This window comes from Giraffa tippelskirchi, chromosome 5 (assembly GCF_054371585.1).
Source record: "Giraffa tippelskirchi isolate mGirTip1 chromosome 5, T2T-mGirTip1v1.2.pri, whole genome shotgun sequence".
Lineage (NCBI taxonomy): Eukaryota > Metazoa > Chordata > Mammalia > Artiodactyla > Giraffidae > Giraffa > Giraffa tippelskirchi.
Genome location: NC_137279.1, coordinates 162,931,143 through 162,949,361, shown reverse-complemented (window position 1 = coordinate 162,949,361; position 18,219 = coordinate 162,931,143). Strand labels below are relative to the sequence as shown.

The window sequence follows — 18,219 nt, the reverse complement described above, 5'->3', positions numbered from 1 at the left end:
TACTGTTATTTATGTAATGAAGAGTAAGGAAAATGCTGCTCTTTCCCAAAGTACAAAAATACACACACACACACACACACACACACACACACACTCTTACCATGACAAATGGATGCAACATATCGAGAATGAAATATAGTATTGTGGGTTACCAGCCAAAGCCAGGCAGCACCGCTCCAGTAAACACTTATAAATTGTTGCAAACAATATCAAGAAATAGGAGCTCACCCTGGTGAAATAATAGCTGCATGATTTCAGGGCTCAGGACCAGCCTGAGAGAAGAAAGAAAGAAAAAAAACATGAAAACTACTAAATCCATTGCTTCAAATATTCTGCTGGATCTCCAGGGTGGTCTTGTGTTTCTAATTAATATTTCCCACTAATTACATTCTGGATGGTAGTGTGCTAAATGCAAACTCACTCCTGTTCCAGCACTGAGCTCTGGCAGGGAGAGGAGGAAGGCTCTCAAGGAGGAAGGCTGGGCAGCTTCATTGTGATGCAAAAGAATGCAACAATTAAGAATATAATTTTGGAAGGTGTCAGCAGCCTAATTACTCATAGGGCTTCCAGCAAATTAAGCAGTAGGTGAATTAGCTCATTTAATGAGATCTTAGAGTTTGGAGGCAAGGTACTTTTACTTTGCATTTGAGACACATTTTCCAACTAGATGTTAATAATTTGGGCACCCCAACATGCTATTAGCTCAACAGGTTTTGCGAAAAGCATGGAGGTCAGTTGCTTAAAAGGGTCCGTAAGTCAATTAAATTGCATCTCTCTGTTCTTTGTCTACTCTCTCCCTCCCTGTCTCTTTCTTTTCTTCCCCAATGCAGTTGTCCAACCTGGAGAGCATATAGTTCAGGAGAAGGGTTTTGGAAACTCCAGTTTTCAGGGCAGAGTTAGAGGAGGCAGAGTAGAAACTGGATTGAAACTCTGCTTTAGTATCTTTGTATCTCTCTAAGTCTTTGTTTCTGCGTCTGTAATATGGAAATAACAACATTCGTATTACAGTTTTTGTGTTTACTAGTTGAACTCCTTTAGAGGGTGGCAGAGGATACAGGATACAGGATACAGGTAGTAGAATCCCCATATTCTACTACCTACCATTGTGCCTGAAACACAATATGTGCTTAATAAGTATACTAAGTGGAACTTAGTAATTTCAAAAGACTGGGTGAATGTGGCCAGAGTTCCTCATTTGCTGCATCAGCTCAGAGACTCAAATGCTGCCTGTGACCCAGGGTGCTCAGTGTAGTCAGAGAGGATGTTAAGCCACAGACCAGAGACTGCATGGGCTGGGGAGGCATTTGGGGTTTGGGGAGTCCCGTCCATCTACAAACGTAACTCCCATCCATCTACAAACGTAACATATACACACATGTGGTATCCTAACAATGCTGTAAGGTAGAGATTGTTATCCTTTCTTTTAATAGATGGGGAAACTGAGGTTCAGAGATGAGCCAGTTTGGTCAAACTGACACCAGTTAATCATATGTGTTTCTGGGCAGCACCCCTTGTGCTTGGCACTGAGACCTGTACAGGATGTATAAAGCTGTACTCTGATTGGGGCACAGCTCCCCAAGGAAGCCTGGACATTGAATGAGGGGGAAGGGAAGGAAATCCCTAGTATGCCTTCCACCCCATCTTTTATGCAGTCTCCCTGGCAGAGGACCACATGTTCTCTCGTGTCATTTTCCTTTCCAGTGTGGAATAGGGTCCACAGCGGTGGCACACCCAAATTCTGAAAGTTTCTATTTGTGACTTCATCAGGATGTCATCTTCCAAAGCCATATCCTGAGGTTGAGTCCAAAGCCACATTCTCTCCAAGGCTCTGCAGGGAGCTTAGTACCTCCAAAATTATTATTCATGTTGTACTTAGCTACCATTTATTGAATATTTACTCTATGCTAGACACTGGGCTTTACATGTATGACCTTATCACCAAAAAAATTCATGAGATGGTTATTATTATCTCTAACTCATAGATAAGGATACTGAAGATCAGAGTTTAAAGCAATCTATGAAGGTCACTCAGCTTGAAAAAGGTAGAGTTAAGGTTCCATATCAGGTTTTCTACCTGCAGATCCCATACAGGAACTGTTCAACATCACCTCTGACTCTGGTTATTATAAAACATTTTGTTAGTGGAACTAATATCTGTCTTTCCGGAGCTTCCATCTCCTTGCCATGGTTTTCCCTCTGGACCCATACAAAACAAGTTGGTTTAGAGGATGATCTTCAGATAATGGGAACTCCAGCTCCTTCCAGCAGACAATTCCATCCAACCACACAGATGTATATGGATTTTATTTTCTATAATGGTAACTCACAGTTACATTTGTTTTGGGAGATTTTGGTTTACCTTTCACACAGTTCATTCCATTGACCTGATCCCATTCAATTCCACTACAATGTTGAATGGAGTCACAAAGAGTCAGATACGACTTAGCAACTGAATAACAACATTGGTTCCCAGGTGGTGCTAGTGGTAAAGAATCCACCTGAAAAAAATAAAAATAAAAAAGAATCCACCTGCAATGCAGAAGACGCAAGAGACACAGGTTTCATCCCTGGATCGGGAAGAAATCCTGGAGTAGGAAATGGCAACCCACTCCAGCATTCTTGCCTGGAAAATTCCGTGGGCAGAGGAGCCTGGCTGGCTACAGTCCATGGGACAGCATAGAGTCAGACACTACTGAGTGACTAAACATACAGCACATACATACATTGGTTCCCTAGTTATAGAAATGAGGTTCAGAAAGGAGAAGTCTATTGTTCAAAGACCAGAGCTGAGAATCCCAGGATTCCAATTGGGCTATATGTAAAGTCAAGGCAGGGACTTCCCTGACATTCCAGTGGTTAAGAATCTGCATTGCTGGCAGCTGAGAAAGCTGTGACCAAGGAGGAATTTCAGGGTGAATGGACTGCCCCAGCTCTGGAGTTCACTGCTCCTCAACCTCAGGAGGCCGACTTGTCTGCAGGTGTGCAGATGCCTGCTGTGCCTGTTCAGCAGTTCCCCACTGAAGACTGGAGTGCTCAGCCTGCCACTGAGGACTGGTCTGCAGCTCCCACTGCTCAGGCCACTGAATGAGTAGGAACAACCACTGAGTGGTCTTAAGCTGTTCTTCCACAAACTCTTAAAATGGAGATTCAGTGGACAGAAAATGGAGAGTTTCTTTAAAAAAAAAAAAAGGATCTGCCTTGTAATGCAGCGGACCTAGGTTTGATCCCTGGCCATGGAACTGATATTCCCACATGCCATGGAGCAACTGAGCTGTCATGTCACAACTGGAGAGCTCACGAGATGCAATGAATTATCCCGTGTGCTGCAAATAAGACCTGACACAACCAAATAAGTAATAATAAAAATAAATATTAAAAAAATAAAGGCAAGGCATGTTCTCCTTTCACTGTGCTATGAAACATTTCTAAATGAACGAATGAATGAAAAAATGAAATCTATATGGCAGAGTGCAATAAGCAACTTAAGAAAGGTCCAAACAAACATGAAGTGCACTCAGTTCAGAAAGAGCTGCCTTGTCTCTCCCACCGTTAGTGAGGCTGCACTAATTACCATTTATATAAGATGCCTGCTGCCTCTGCTGGTGCTGAGAGAAGTTTTAATTTGCCAGTGAAAGAGCTGGGGGAGGGAATGGGGAGTGCTGTGAAGTGTCCTCTCCAAAGCAGAGAGATTTCTGTGCAGAGAAACACTGAGGTTAGTAACTGGGAGGGGGGAAAAAAAAAAAACAGACCACAAAGATAACAAGTATACTTGGGATGCGACTGCACGCCTGGAGCATCTGGTGGGTAGCATTTGCTTGTCCTTTCATTCCTGAGATTGCAATTAAGTAGCTAATATGAGAGAAAACTGACAATCCGGCTGTCCCACTGAGCTTGGGGCCAGGTGAATACTTACAAGTCCAGTTCCACCCAAAAGAGACTCATCGTGTTAAAAATGAAGATACCCTGCCTGCGTGCATGCTAAGTCGCTTCAGTCATGTCCAACTCTTTGCGACCCTACAGACTGTAGCCCGCCAGGCTCCTCTGTCTATGGGATTCTCCAGGCAAGAATACTGGAGTGGGTTGCCATTTCCACCCTCAGGGGATCTTCCTGACCCAGGGATCGAACCTGTATCTTTTATGTCTTCTGCTTTGGCAGGCGGGTTCTTTATCCCTAGTGCCACCTGGAAAGCCCCAAAGATGCCCTAGAGGGAGTCAATATGTGAAGCAACTGGCCCATTTCAGTGTTGCAAGCAATGCAGTGAGAAAACCAAAAGCTTGCTCCTATCCAGACTCAGCTTGCCAGGGAAGAAGAGCCCCGAGATTACCCAAGGAGAGGCAGGATGCCACAGCGAAAAACTCAGAGTGTTTGCCATCACACAAGCCTGGGATCCACTTCTGAATCCTCATTCACCTGTGTCTGTGTCATCTTGGGCAAGTCGCTTAACCTCTCTGAGCTTCATTTCCTTCCAATGAAATGCATCTCAGGTAGGTGATTTGATTATCACAGATGACTGTGGGTGTGTACTTAGTTGCTCAGTTGTGTCCAACTCTTGCAACCCTATAGACTGTATGTAACCTGCCAGCCTCCTCTGTCCATGGAATTCTCCAGGCGAGAATACTGGAGTGGGTTGCCATTTCCTTCTCCTCATAGATGACTATGTACATATAATTCCTGGCACATGAAAGGTATTTAAGAAACCCGAATTCCTTCCTCTTGGGAGACACTCTCATACTGAGCTAGGAGAGGTTCCTGTCACCAAGACTCATTTTTCCCTCGAGTTCTCCTTGGCCTCCAGTGAGGTTGAATCCCCAGAGCCCACAAGCCCCACGAATGTAACTCAAGCACAGCACAGTGCTGGCTAGACTGTTGGAGTCCACAGGTTTCCTGGTAGGATAGAGGGGAACTGAGAGGGATGAGTTGGGAGACTTCAGGCAATCAGCATTCCCAAGACTTCCAATGGCTAAACAGCCAAAGTCCTCACAAAGTTAAATACATACAGATGCTGTTTTAGAATCACCAGAGGTTTCCCAAATTGGCTCTGCTCAGGGCAGCTGAGAAGCAGAAGGGACCTCAACAGCCTCAGTGCTGGGCCCTTCGATCGCCGCACGTCTTAAGAGCCCGGTTTCCTCTGCTCAAAGCTTTTTCAGAGGTCACCTGTCTATGAGGGTAAGACAGATTCCAGAGTCAGATGAGCCTGCCTCCAAATCTTAGCTCCGTTACTTACCAGTAACAGGTTACTTAAATTCTTTATGCCTCAGTTTCCCCCTATATACAAATAAGATAACGAGGCTAATACCTGATAGTGTAGACACGAGGATTAGAGGGTTAGTATAAGCCAAGTGCTTAGTACAGCTCTAGCATGTAGTTGTCCTCTTATCCCCTCACACTCGGTAGTACCTGCCAACATGCCTCATTCACTGTGTTTTGGAAAGGAAGCACTTTAACAAACATATGAGATACAAATGACAGAAAGAACAAATGGGCAGGGATGATGAAATCCATTTTTCTTTTGACTCAGATGAGTGATGTGTCCTGCCCTTGGTCGCACAGCTAGTAAAGATGAAACCAGACCTCTGGGCTGAATGCTGACTCCTAGGGTAGCTGCCCTTCCCTCACACCAGCATACCCTCCCTCATCTTTGACCTTCTTCTTACTCCGTTTCTTTGAATGGCAAGATGTGGATGGAACCAGTAACGACATATATGAGTTTTGAAACAGATCTCCATTTTTGATGTGGGAAGGAAACCATTAGGATGTCAACCTCCGGGCAGCTAAATGAGCATCTGTAGCCCACATATGGAGCACTGGGGACCGGAGGCTCTGAGAAGTAATTGCCACAAATAAGACTCAACTGGACATTGATTTATTCAGCCTGTTTGCTTGATTTCCACTCTGAGCTTGTTTCATCAGCTATTCCTCTTTGTCGCTGCTTCTCAGGAACATGACCCAACTCACTGGGATGGAGATGTGCTCACCCATTACCTCATTCATTTCTGGGACTTTGCATTATCATTCACACCCTCCTCTTCTACCTTCTTCCCCCACAAAATTCAAAGTATTGGTGGGAATGAGACAAATGATGTGCCATTTCTCCATAATGTGACAGGACCTTTATCTGTCATTTGCAACTCTGACTGTTAAAATTCAACCAAGCCAGGCTGCAACATACCTCGGGAATGTGAGGATGTGGAAGGAGGAAACCAAGGCCAAGAATGTGGAGCTGGTTGGATGGCAGAGGTATCTTATCGGTTCCCAGAAGCTGGTGCCCAAGGGTGATGGTAAATTGAGACTTCATGTGAGTCCAAAATAGCGGCAATGCTGATGTGGAGACAGCACTTACTAAATTCTTACTCCATACACATGTCGTCACATGTATCTTTACAACAACTCTATAAGGTAGACTTAGAGAAGATAAGTGACTTGCCCAAAATGACAGAAATGGGATTCAACTCCATGAATATTTCCTTACAAACACCATGCTCTTTAACACTATCAAAGCCTCCTTTTGTTCACCATCCTCCAAAGCATAACATAGTTATATTAGGTCTAAGCATAGCCTCACGGTGGCTCAGAGGGTAAAGCCTCTGCCTGCAATGCGGGAGACCCGGGTTCGATCCCTGGGTTGGGAAGATCCCCTGGAGAAGGAAATGGCAACCCACTCTGGTACTCTTGTCTGGAAAATCCTATGGATGGAGAAGCCTGGTAGGCTATAGTCCATGGGGTCACAAAGAGTTGGACACGACTGAGTGACTTCACTTTCTTTCTCAAGCATAGTTAGATCCTCTTCTGATTCAACTCTAGGAGTCTTACATATGTTCATTGTTTCTATATTTACAACAAGCCTAGCAGGACCATACACAGAGGAGGAAATTGAGCTTAGGGCAATCAATCCACTCATGAAGGGAATCCAGCCCTAAGAAACAAAGGAAAACCCAAACACAGGTGTTTCTGAGCAATGAAGTGATGTTCCATCTACAAGACCCGATGCCTTTCCCCAGAGGTACAGACTGAAGACAGGACAAACAGCAGGAGGGAAGGAAGTGGACAGTCTGGAGAATATGGGGTGACACAGATGGTAAAGAATCTTCCTTCAATCTGGGAGATCCAGGTTTGATCCCTGGGTCAGGAAGACTCCCTGGATAAGGGAATGGCTACCCACCCCAGTATTCTTGCCTACAGAATTCCATGGACAGAGGAGCCTGGAGGGCTACATACAGTCTGTGGAGTCAGAAAGAGTCGGACATGACTGAATGGCTAACACACACACACACATATATGTATACGCACAACACACATTCAGGGAGGAGGTCCATGATCAAGTTCTCGAGGAAGGGCTCAGAAACAGACTGTCAGACTATGGGGCCTCTGGTAAGGCAAACCCAGGAGGAATTCCCAAGAGACAAATGAGGTCAGTTACTCCCACTCAATTATTCGTACTAATTCATATCAGGGCTTAGGATACCCAGATATGTGCCTAGGGCTCATACCAGGCTCTTTGGACACCAGGGTCACAACATTATTCCAGGACATGCCTGGTGCTGGGAAGAAAGGAGGGGAAGTATTGATGGAGGGTCTGCTGTGATCAAGCACCGTGCTCTCTATGTTGTCATATTTAATTCTTAAAACAACTCTACAAAGCAAATCTGTTACCTTCCCTTCACTCTTTGACTTCTTCATGTCTAGCACAGTGTTTGGTACGCATACATGTATCATAATAACATGTGGATTTAATTAATTCAACCATTTTCAGTTCTGCTGGCCAGGGAGAAATTAATAGAAACTGAAGCTGTTACTGAAGCATTGCCTTACCTCCAGCGAGTATTGAACACATCCCCAAAGTATTAACAATCAGTAACTTTTCTAATAAGCTAAGACTTGAGCTATATTTGAGTTGGTCTTTTTTTTCTTACTCTTTCCATACATCTCACCCTCTCCTCCCCTCCATGTCCATAAGTCTGTTCTCTATGTCTGTTTCTCTATTGTTGCCCTGTAAATAAATTCTTCAGTACCATTTTTCTAGATTCCGTATATATGCATTAGAATACGGTATTTATCTTTCTCTTTCTGACTCACTTCACTCGGTATAATAGGTTCTAGGTTCATCTACCTCATTAGAACTGACTCAAGCATGTTCCTTTTTATGGCTGAGTAATATTCCATTGTGTAGAGGTGCCACAACTTCTTTATCCATTCATCTGTCAATGGACATCTAAGTAGCTTCCATGTTGTAGCTGTTGTAAATAATGCTGCAGTGGACAATGGGATACATGTGTCTCTTTCAATCTTGGTTTCCTCAGGGTATATGCCTAGGAGTGGGATTGCTGGGTCATGTGGTGGTTTTATTCCTAGTTTTTTAAGGAATCTCCATACCATCTTCCATAGTGGCTGTATCAATTTACACTCCCACCAACAGTGCAAGAGCATTCCCTTTTCTCCACACCCTCTCCAGCATTTATTGTTTGTAGACTTCTTGATGAGGGCCATTCTGACCAGTGTGAGGTGATATCTCATTGTAGTTTTGATTTGCATTTCTCTAATAATGAGTGATGTTGAGCATCTTTTCTTGTGTTTGTTAGCCATCTGTATGTCTTCTTTGGGGAAATGTCTGTTTAGGTCTTTTTCCCACTTTTTGATTGGGTTGTTTGTTTTTCTGGTATTGAGTTGTATGAGCTGCTTGTATATTTTGGAAATTAATCCTTTGTCAGTTGTTTCATTTGATATTATTTTCTCCTGTTCTGAGGATTGTCTTTTCACCTTGCTTATAGTTTCCTTTGCTGTGCAAAAGCCTTTAAGTTTAACCAGGTCCTACTTGTTTACTTTTGTTTTTATTTCCATTAGTCTAGGAGGTGTGTCATAGAGGATCTTGCTTTGATTTGTGTCATTGAGTGCTCTGCCTATGTTTTCCTCTAAGAGTTTTATAGTTTCTGGTCTTACATTTAGTTGAAAGTTGGTCTTACATGAGTTGGTCTTGTAGATATCATTGTTACCTTGCTTTAATTCAATGAGTTAAGTTCCACAAGCATTAACTATTATATACCTTTTGTGGGTCATAGCGCTGGGGACACAAATAAAATAAGTTTCCTGTCTCTGAGTCAGTCATCCATTGTGGGCTAGGTGAACTTGTAACAGTCAGGACACCACAGTGTGAGCAGCACAGAGATGGAGGAATCAATCACAGGAACTGTGGGAGGGAAGCCCAGAGGTGAAAGGACTGGACGCTAGATGAGTTGGTGGCTAAACAGGGACTTGGATGTGCACCAAATGAGAACATAAAGTTGGAAAGGCATCCTGGGCAGAGAGACTTCTAGGTAGAGAAGCAAAGAGATATAAGGCAGAGAGGGGATTTATAAGTAGTCAGTCCAAGCCCCCTGTGAGGAGTCACTGTCCCTTTACCAGAGTTGTGCTGTTCAGTCACTCAGTCATATCCAACTCTTTGCAAGCCCATCGACTGCAGCACACTAGGCTTCCCTGTACTACACCATCTCCCAGAGCTTGCTCAAACTCATGTCCATTGAGTTGGTGATGCTATCCAATCATCTCATCCTCTGTCATCCCCTTCTCCTCCTGCCTCTAATCTTTCCCAGCATCAGGGTCTTTTCCAATGAGTCAGCTCTTTGCATCAGGTGGCCAAAGAATTGGAGCTTCAGCTTCAGCGTTAGTCCTTCCAATGAATATTCATGGTTGATTTCTTTTAGAATAGACTGGTTTGATCTCCTTGAAGTCCAAGGGACTCTCAAGAGTCTTCTCAAAAACCACAGTTCAAAAGTATCAATTCTTTGGTGCTCAGGCTTCATTATGGTCCAAATCTCATATCCATACATGACTACTGGAAAAATCATAGCTTTGACTAGACATACCTTTGCTGGCAGGGTAATGTCTCTGCTTTTTAATATGCTATCTAGGTTGGTCATAACTTTTCTTCCAAGGAGGAAATGTCTTTCAATTTCATGGCTGCAGTCACTATCTGCAGTGATTTCAGAGCACAAGAAAATGAAGTCTGTAACTGTTTCCATTGTTTCCCCATCTATTTGCCATGAAGTGATGGGACCGGACGCCATGATCTTTGTTTTTTGAATGTTGAGTTTTAAGGCAGCTTTTTCACCTTCATCAAGAGGCTCTGTAGTTCCTCTTCACTTTCTGCTATTAGGGTGGAGTCATCTGCATATCTGAGGTTATTGATATTTCTCCCAGCAATTTTGATTTGAGCTTGTGCTTCATATAGCCTGGCATTTCGCATGATGTACTCTGCATATAAATTAAATAAGCAGCATGAGAATATACAGCCTTGACATACTGCTTTCCCAATTTGGAACCATCTGTTGTTCCATGTCCAGTTCTAACTGTTGCTTCTTGATCTGCATACAGATTTCTCAGCAGGCAGCTAAGGTGGTCTGGTATTTCCATCTCTTTAAGAATTTTCTACAGTTTGTTGTGATCCATACAGTCAAAGGCATTAGCATTGTTAGTGAAGCAGAAATAGATGTTCTTCTGGAATTCTCTTGCTTTTTCTATGATCCAACAGATCTTGGCAATTTGATTTCACATACTGTTAAAGCCTAGCTTGAAGGATTCTGAGCATTACTTTGCTAGCATGTGAAATGAGTGCAGTTGTGTGGTAGTTTGAACATCCTTTGGCATTGCCCTTCTTTGGGATTAGAATGAAAGCTGACCTTTTCCAGTTCTGTGGCCACTGCAGTGATTTCCAAATTTGCTGGCATATTGAGTGCAGCACTTTCATAGCATCATCTTTTAGGATTTGAAATAGTTCAGTTGGAATTCCATCACCTCCACTAGATTTGTTCATAGTGATGCTTCCTAAAGCCCACTTGACTTCACACTCCATGATGTCTGGCTCTACGTGAGTGATCACACCATAATGGTTGTCTGGGTCATGAAGATCTTTTTTGTATAGTTCTTCTGTGTATTCTTACCACCTCTTCTTAATATCTTCTGCTTCTGTTAGGTCCATACCATTTCTGTCCTTTATTGTGTGCATCTTTGCATGAAATGTTCGCTTGATATCTCTACTTTTCTTGAAGAGATCTCTAGTCTTCACCATTCAATTGTTTTCCTCTATTTCTTTGCATTGATCACTGAGGAAGGCTTTCTTATCTTCCCTTGCTATTCTTTGGAACTCTGCATTCAGATGGGGATATCTTTCCTTTTCTCTTTTGCCTTTTGCTTCTCTTCTTTTCATAGCTATTTGTAAGGCCTCCTCAGACAGCCACTTTGCCTTTTTTTGCATTTCTTATTCTTGAGGATGGTTTTGATGACCACTTTTTGTTTAATGTTTTGAACCTCTGTCCGTAGTTCTTCACGTACTCTATCAGATCTAATCCCTTGAACCTATTTGACACTTCCACTGTGCAATCATAAGGGATTTTATTTAGGTCATACCTGAATGGATGTGAGAGTTGGACGGTGAAGAAACCTGAGCGCTGCAGAATTGATGCTTTTGAACTGTGGTGTTGGAGAAGACTCTTGAGAGTCCCTTGGACTGTAAGGAGATCCAGTCAATCCATCCTAAAAGAGGTCAATCCTGGGTGTTCATTGGAAGGACCGATGTTGAAGCTGAAACTCCAATACTTTGGCCACTTCATGCGAAGAGTTGACTCATTGGAAAAGACCCTAATGCTGGGTAGGATTGGGGGCAGGAGGAGAAGGGGACAACAGAGGATGAGATGGTTGGATGGCATCACCAACTCGATGGACATGGGTTTGGGTAGACTCTGGGAGTTGGTGATGGACAGAGAGGCCTGGCATGCTGCAATTCATGGGGTCGCAAAGAGTTGGACATGACTGAGCGACTGAACTGAACTGAACTGAACTGAATGGACTAGTGGTTTTCCCTACTTTCTTCAATTTAAGTCTGAATTTTGCAATAAGGAGTTCATGATCTAAGCCACAGTCAGCTCCTGGTCTTGTTTTTGCTGACTGTATAGAGCTTCTCCATCTTTGGCTGCAAAGAATATAATCAATCACTAAGAAAGTATTTCTTTTTAATTGAAGTACAGTTGATATGGAATATTATATACATTGCTGTTGTCTTAGTGGCTAAGTTGTGACCCACTCTTTTTGTGATCCCATAGACCGCAGCCTGCAAGACTCCTCTGTCCATGGGATTTTCTAGGCAAGAATACTGGAATAGGTTGCCATTTCCATTTCTAGGTTATCGTCACAACCCAGGAATTGAACCCATGTCTCCTGCATTGGCAAGTATATTCTTTACAATTGAACTACCAGGGAAGTCCTTTATAGGTGTACAATACAGTGATTCATAATTTTTAAAAAGTATAGCCTATTTAGAGTTATTATAAACTATGTACAACATTCCTGTGCTGTACAATAGATTCTTTTAGCTTATTTTATACGTAATAGTTTGTATCCCTTAGTCCCCTACCTGTGTATTGCCCTCCCTCTTTCTTCTCCTCACTGGTAACCACTAGTCTGTTCTCTATATGTGTGAATCTGCTTCATATTGCTCGATTCACCAGTTTGCTATATTTTTTAGATTCTACATATAAGTGATATCATATAGTATTTGTCTTTCTCTGACTTATTTCACCTAGCATAATACCCTCCAAGTCCATCCATGTTGCTGTGAATGGCAAAATTTCATTCTTTTTCACAGCTGAGTAGTATCCCATTGTGTACATGTACCACATCTTATTTATTCATTCATCTGTTGCTGGATATTTAGATTGCTTTCATATCTTGGCAATTTTGTAAATAATGCTGGGAATAGCTTTTTTCTGATAATAAATTTAAAAAATAATGTTAAATGAAAGCTGTTATTTCCATATTTCATACTGGATGATGATTCCATGCATATAAACTTCGAGACAGACAAATTTAGCCCATCCTATTAGAAGACGGCATTGGCATTGTGGTCACCTTGGTGGGGTGTGGACTGGCAGTTGCTAGTCTGGGCTTCAGGGGTGCCTGGAATGCTCTGCTTCTTACTGGTGACAAGGGTATACTGGTGACAAGGGTGTGTCCATCAGAGAAAATTTACCCAGTTCTATAGATATGATTTGTGTACTCCTCTGGATGTATGTGGAGAAGGAAATGGCAACCCACTCCAGTACTCTTGCCTGGAAAGTCCCATGGACGGAGGAGCCTGGTAGGCTGCAGTCCATGGGGTCGCGAAGAGTCAGACACGACTGAGCAACTTCGGTTTCACTTTTCACTTTCATGCATTGGAGAAGGGAATGGCAACCCACTCCAGTGTTCTTGCCTAGAGAATCCCAGGGACGGGGGAGCCTGGTGGGCTGCTATCTATAGGGTTGCACAGAGTCGGACACGACTGAAGTGACTTAGCAGCAGCAGCAACAGCTGGATGTACGTGTAATACTTCAAAGTAAATCTTAACTCAAAAAAAGAATGTGAAATATTGAAAAATAATTAAAGCAGTGCAGATAGATGAAGTAGAAAGTATAATTTGACTACGCAGGAATATCAAAGAGACTATTTTGCTCCCTGTGTTTCTCAGTCAAGCCCAGAGGAAGGTGGTGAGAACTGGCCTCTGAGTTTAATTATTTGCCCTTGAATAGTTTCCTTTATAAGGAGGAGAATCATGGTTTTCAGGGAAAGGACCAGCTTCCATTGAGTGGATTCTCCCACTTCTTGTCCTAACCTATCCTAGAGAGAGTGAGCTCCCTTCCATGCTCCAGAAACCCTGATTAGGAAGGGGTGAGCCTGGCAGGTAGACGAAGCCACAGGAAGGCTGCTGGCCGCAGCCAGGTGAATGCAGGGGGGGAGTGGAGACTTGGCAAGTGAGGCAGGCAGGACCCTGGTGCCACAGGGCCTCAGACACCTTGGGAAGGAGTTTAGATTTTAAGTATAGTAAGAAGTCATTGTAGGCTTTTGAAGAGAAGTGACATAAATGGGTTGATGTTTTAAAAAGATCATCTTATCTGTTGTAAAGAGAGTCTGTGGGGGGAATACAAGCTGGAAAATAGAAGGACCACTTAGGATGCCATTGCAATGGTCCAGGAGAGTGATTAAGATGGCTTGAATTGAGAAGGAGGCAAAGGAGATGGAAAGAACAGAACAGGGTCAAGACAGTGGCTTGGACTAGCTGGTAGATTGGAAATAGGAGATGAGGGATGGGGAAGAATTGTTAAGCAATTAAGCAGATTCAGTGGGAAGGTTGAGTAAAAACTCACTGTGAGTGGGAACTTGGAAATCAGTTTCAAACATGCTAATATGAGATACTTGGGCAACATCCACATGGAAACAGGCAGAAGGCAGCTGGAAGTCCAAATCTGAAGATTAGAGGAATGCTCCAGAATGGAGAGATGTAATTGAAGTATTATTGCATACAAAGTACTTTCACATTTGCTACTCCACTTTTCTCTCACCACCCATTTGATTATAACTGAATAGTCTGTTCCCCTGGATGAAGAAACTGAGGTTCAAAGTGGCTGAGTGTCTCATATCAGCCACGTGAGGAGTAAGCAGTGATGCCTGGAACAGAACCAAACTTACTGTATTTCCATTTGCTTTGAAACCAATGCAAATAGTTTAAACTTGATAGGTCTTTGTCATGAATTGTGAATCGTGGTATTCAGGGAGAGGCACTTAGGACTCATGACGATATGTAGGCACATATACTTAGTATATGACACAAGGATATGTTTGATATATACTAAGTGAATAACCCTACTAGGCTTATAGGTCCTGTGTCTTGTTTCTTATAGTTTGTCTGTTACATCCCTCACCATCACATTGACTTCAGGCAGATGCTTCTTCCTGCTGTTAGAATAGAATATACATGTCTAGCAACCCTCCTATATTTCTTTGTAGTCTCTTGTTTAGAATTTGATTTGGGTCATCACCCAAATAACTCTCAGAATTGTGTCTACAAGAAGTACTGTGAGAGCAAATTCACTCTCTTATAGACAACAGGGGAGCTTCCATTTAATTCAGGTCAATGAGAATTCACTAAGCACTTACTATGTATGAGTTCTAGATAGGAGAGACTCATCTGGACCAAGGCTTATAGCCTTGCCCTATTCTATGTGCTCCAGCATACTTTACTTTCCCTTCAAGGATTTTATGACATTTAATTATTTGTACAAAATTTTGTTTAATATCTGTGGCTCCTGCTAGGTCATTACATACCCTAATATCCCTACTGCTTAATATTTTGCTTGGCATACTATATCTTTCCCACTCAATGTTTGTTGAATGACTAGGAGAAAACTACAACTGAGCAGATGACAGACACAAATGAACATGTTTCAGTACAAAGACTGCTGATGGACACTCTAAACCTACGTCCTTATCCAGAGAAATTCACCAGTCCCCCAAGTGTTAATGTACTATATTTGGACCACCTACAATCTCCTGGTGCCAGAGACTTTCTAGAACTCCTACCAGTTAACACTTCCTTTACAGTAACATCCTACAACAATGTGTCCCATGGAATGCAAATCGAGCTAGACAATGATTGGTGGTTGGTTCATTCTCTGTAGGACACATATCCTGGGCATCATGTCAACCTTACAATAATACAACTCTGCATTTCACATGGAGGCTTTAGACTCCCTTGGATCCTTATAAAAATATTTTACTATAGTTCTAGATGCTGTGTTCTCCTTGCTAGACTGGCCTTCCTCTTATTTATCCAGGACATAGGTCCATGTCCTAATCCTGGAGCCTCCAGTGATCAGGAAATCAAATTTTATCTCCCCACCCCTGATTGAGTTACCTAAGAGAGAAAGGGTTACAGATATTGAACTGCTACCATATGCAAGAACATCCTTCATCATTTCAATCACACACTAGGTAAACCTCAGTATACGTTTTTGTCATTGATTGTTGTTGTTCAGTTGCTAAGTGGTATCCAAATCTTTGTAACCCCATGGACTGTAGCATGCCAGGCACCTCTGTCCTCCACTATCTCCTGGAGTTTGCTCAAACTCATGTCCATTGAATTGGTGATGCTATCTAAACATCTCATCCTCTATCACCCTCTTCTCCTTTTGCCTGCAATCTTTCCTTGCACCAGGGTGTTTTCCAATGAGTCAGTTCTTTGCATCCGGTTGCCAAATTACTGGAGCTTCAACTTTAGCGACAGTCCTTCCAATGAATATTCAGGGTTGATTTCCTTGACTCCTGGTGGCTCAGTGGTAAAGAATCCACCTGCCAATGCAGGAGATGCTGATTCCATCCCTGGGTCAGGAAGATCCCCTGGAGAAGGAAATGGCAACCTACTACAGTATCCTTGCCTGGGAAATCCCATGGATAGAGGAGTAGAGCTTAGTGGGCTACAGGTCATGGAGTCACAAAAAGAGTCAGACACAATTTAGCAACTAAACAACAACAAGTTGAGGCTTAGAGACTTTACAGTCACCCATCCATCAGTTTCCTCAGATTTCTTGGAAGTGCCTTTGCAACTCTGTCTGGCTGTTTTGAGACCTTAAAAAAATGCTTATGGAAAGGGTGATGCGAAATATGAAGTAAGGTTCTGTTACCATATCATGAGTAAAACCAAGGTGTCCTGGTGGCCAGTGTATCACTATTAGAAGTTCCGTTAAATACTTTTTCCCCTCTCCCCACACATGCAAACCTGGACTATATCATTTTACAAGTAAGAAAAATACGCTAAAATTTACAAAACTTATCCAAGGTTATATACCGAGGACTGGAACTTTAAGTTTCCCTACTGACTCTCAGTTAACACTTGATGAGCACTCATACCTTAATATGCTGCTTCCCTGGGGTCCACGGGGTCCACGGGCAAAGAGTCGGACATGACTGAGTGACTGAACTGAACTAAACTGAACATACCTTAAAGCAAACACATTTGCGTGTATGTGTGCTCAGTCACTTCAGTTGTGTCTGACTCTTTGCGACCCCATGGACTGCAGCCCACCAGGTTCCTCTGTCCATGGGATTCTCCAGGCAAGTATACTGGAGTGAGTTGCCATGCCCTCCTCCAGGGGATCTTCCCAACGCAGGGATCGAACCCGCGTCTCCTGTGTCTCCTGCATTGCAGGTGGATTCTTTACCACTAAGCCACCACATTTAGAGTGCTTATAAAATAATTATTTTTAAAAAAAATTTTTGGCTTGCTGGGTCTTCATTGCTGTGCAAGCTTTTCTCTAGTTGGCAGTGACTGGGGGCTACTCTTCAGGTGTGGGCTTCTCATTGTGGTAGCTTCTCTTGTTGCTGAGCATGGGCTCTATGGCCTGCAGGCTCCAGTAGCTGTGGTACATGGGCTCAGCATCTGTGGCTCCCAGGCTCTAGAAAACAGTCTCAGTAGCTGTGGGACACAGGCTTAGTTGCTCCACAGCATATGGGATCTTCTTGCACCAGGGATAGAACCTGTGTCTCCTGCATTGGCAGGCAGATTCTTTACCAATGAGCCACAAGGGAAGCCCTAGGGTATTTTTTATTATTCTTCCAGTCACCCCAATATTGTTTGGGAGGACCACAGAATCTATGGATATTTCTGAGAGGGTCAGAAATCTCTGACCACTCTCCCAGATAATTCAATTTGTTACTCCATTAAAAAGAAGAAAGATATAATAATAATACTACTGCTGGCCATGTCTTGGAGGGGAGGGACTCACCGGGGTCTTTCCAATGAGCAGATAACATATTTAAATGCAGTCCATCAGTCAGTAATCTGCTGCCACCCCATCCTCGGAGAGCTGCTTTATTGAACGCTGTAATTGCCTGGATGCTGTTATTCATTTCTGTAGCTGTTGCTATTAATTAAATATTTTTGTTGAAAGCTCCCCGTGACATTTCTTGCCGCATTCTTGAATATCTGATAAGATATACAGCCAGTACACTGGTACCCGCTGCATTTGGCTGATAGTCTTGTCCTAGTTTCTAACCCTCAAAACGCTAAAGAAATGACACAGTTTTAGTGGAATGAGGGCTTCTATTGTTACAGGATTTGGGGAGATAGGGAGAGTGAAAGATTCTTAGTGAAATAGATGCAAATGTCACGTTTTAGAGCTCATTGTGCTGGTTCAAGCTGGAAATTGGACTAGACCTTTATTCAACAGCTCAGCCCATTGCTTAGGTCAAAGAAAGCTTGGCTGGACTGACTCATACCATCTCAACTCCAGTGGAAACAGGCATTTAGTCATTCGTTCAATAATATTTAACTGGTATTGCTGAAAGTCTTACTATGTACCAGGACCTGGGCTAAGTACTGAAGTTACAGAATTTAAATAATACAAATAATATTTAAAATC

The 18,219-nt window shown here is 42.8% G+C and overlaps 1 long non-coding RNA gene across 1 annotated transcript in view; it reads right to left on the bottom strand.

The window, feature by feature from the left end:
- Positions 1 to 17,784, bottom strand: part of LOC145505055 (uncharacterized) — a 122,982-nt gene extending 105,198 nt beyond the window's left edge. The window contains exon 1 of the long non-coding RNA XR_014052796.1: positions 17,584 to 17,784. This is a non-coding gene — a long non-coding RNA (uncharacterized LOC145505055). The remainder of the gene's footprint in view (positions 1 to 17,583) is intronic.
- Positions 17,785 to 18,219: the final 435 nt, after the last annotated feature.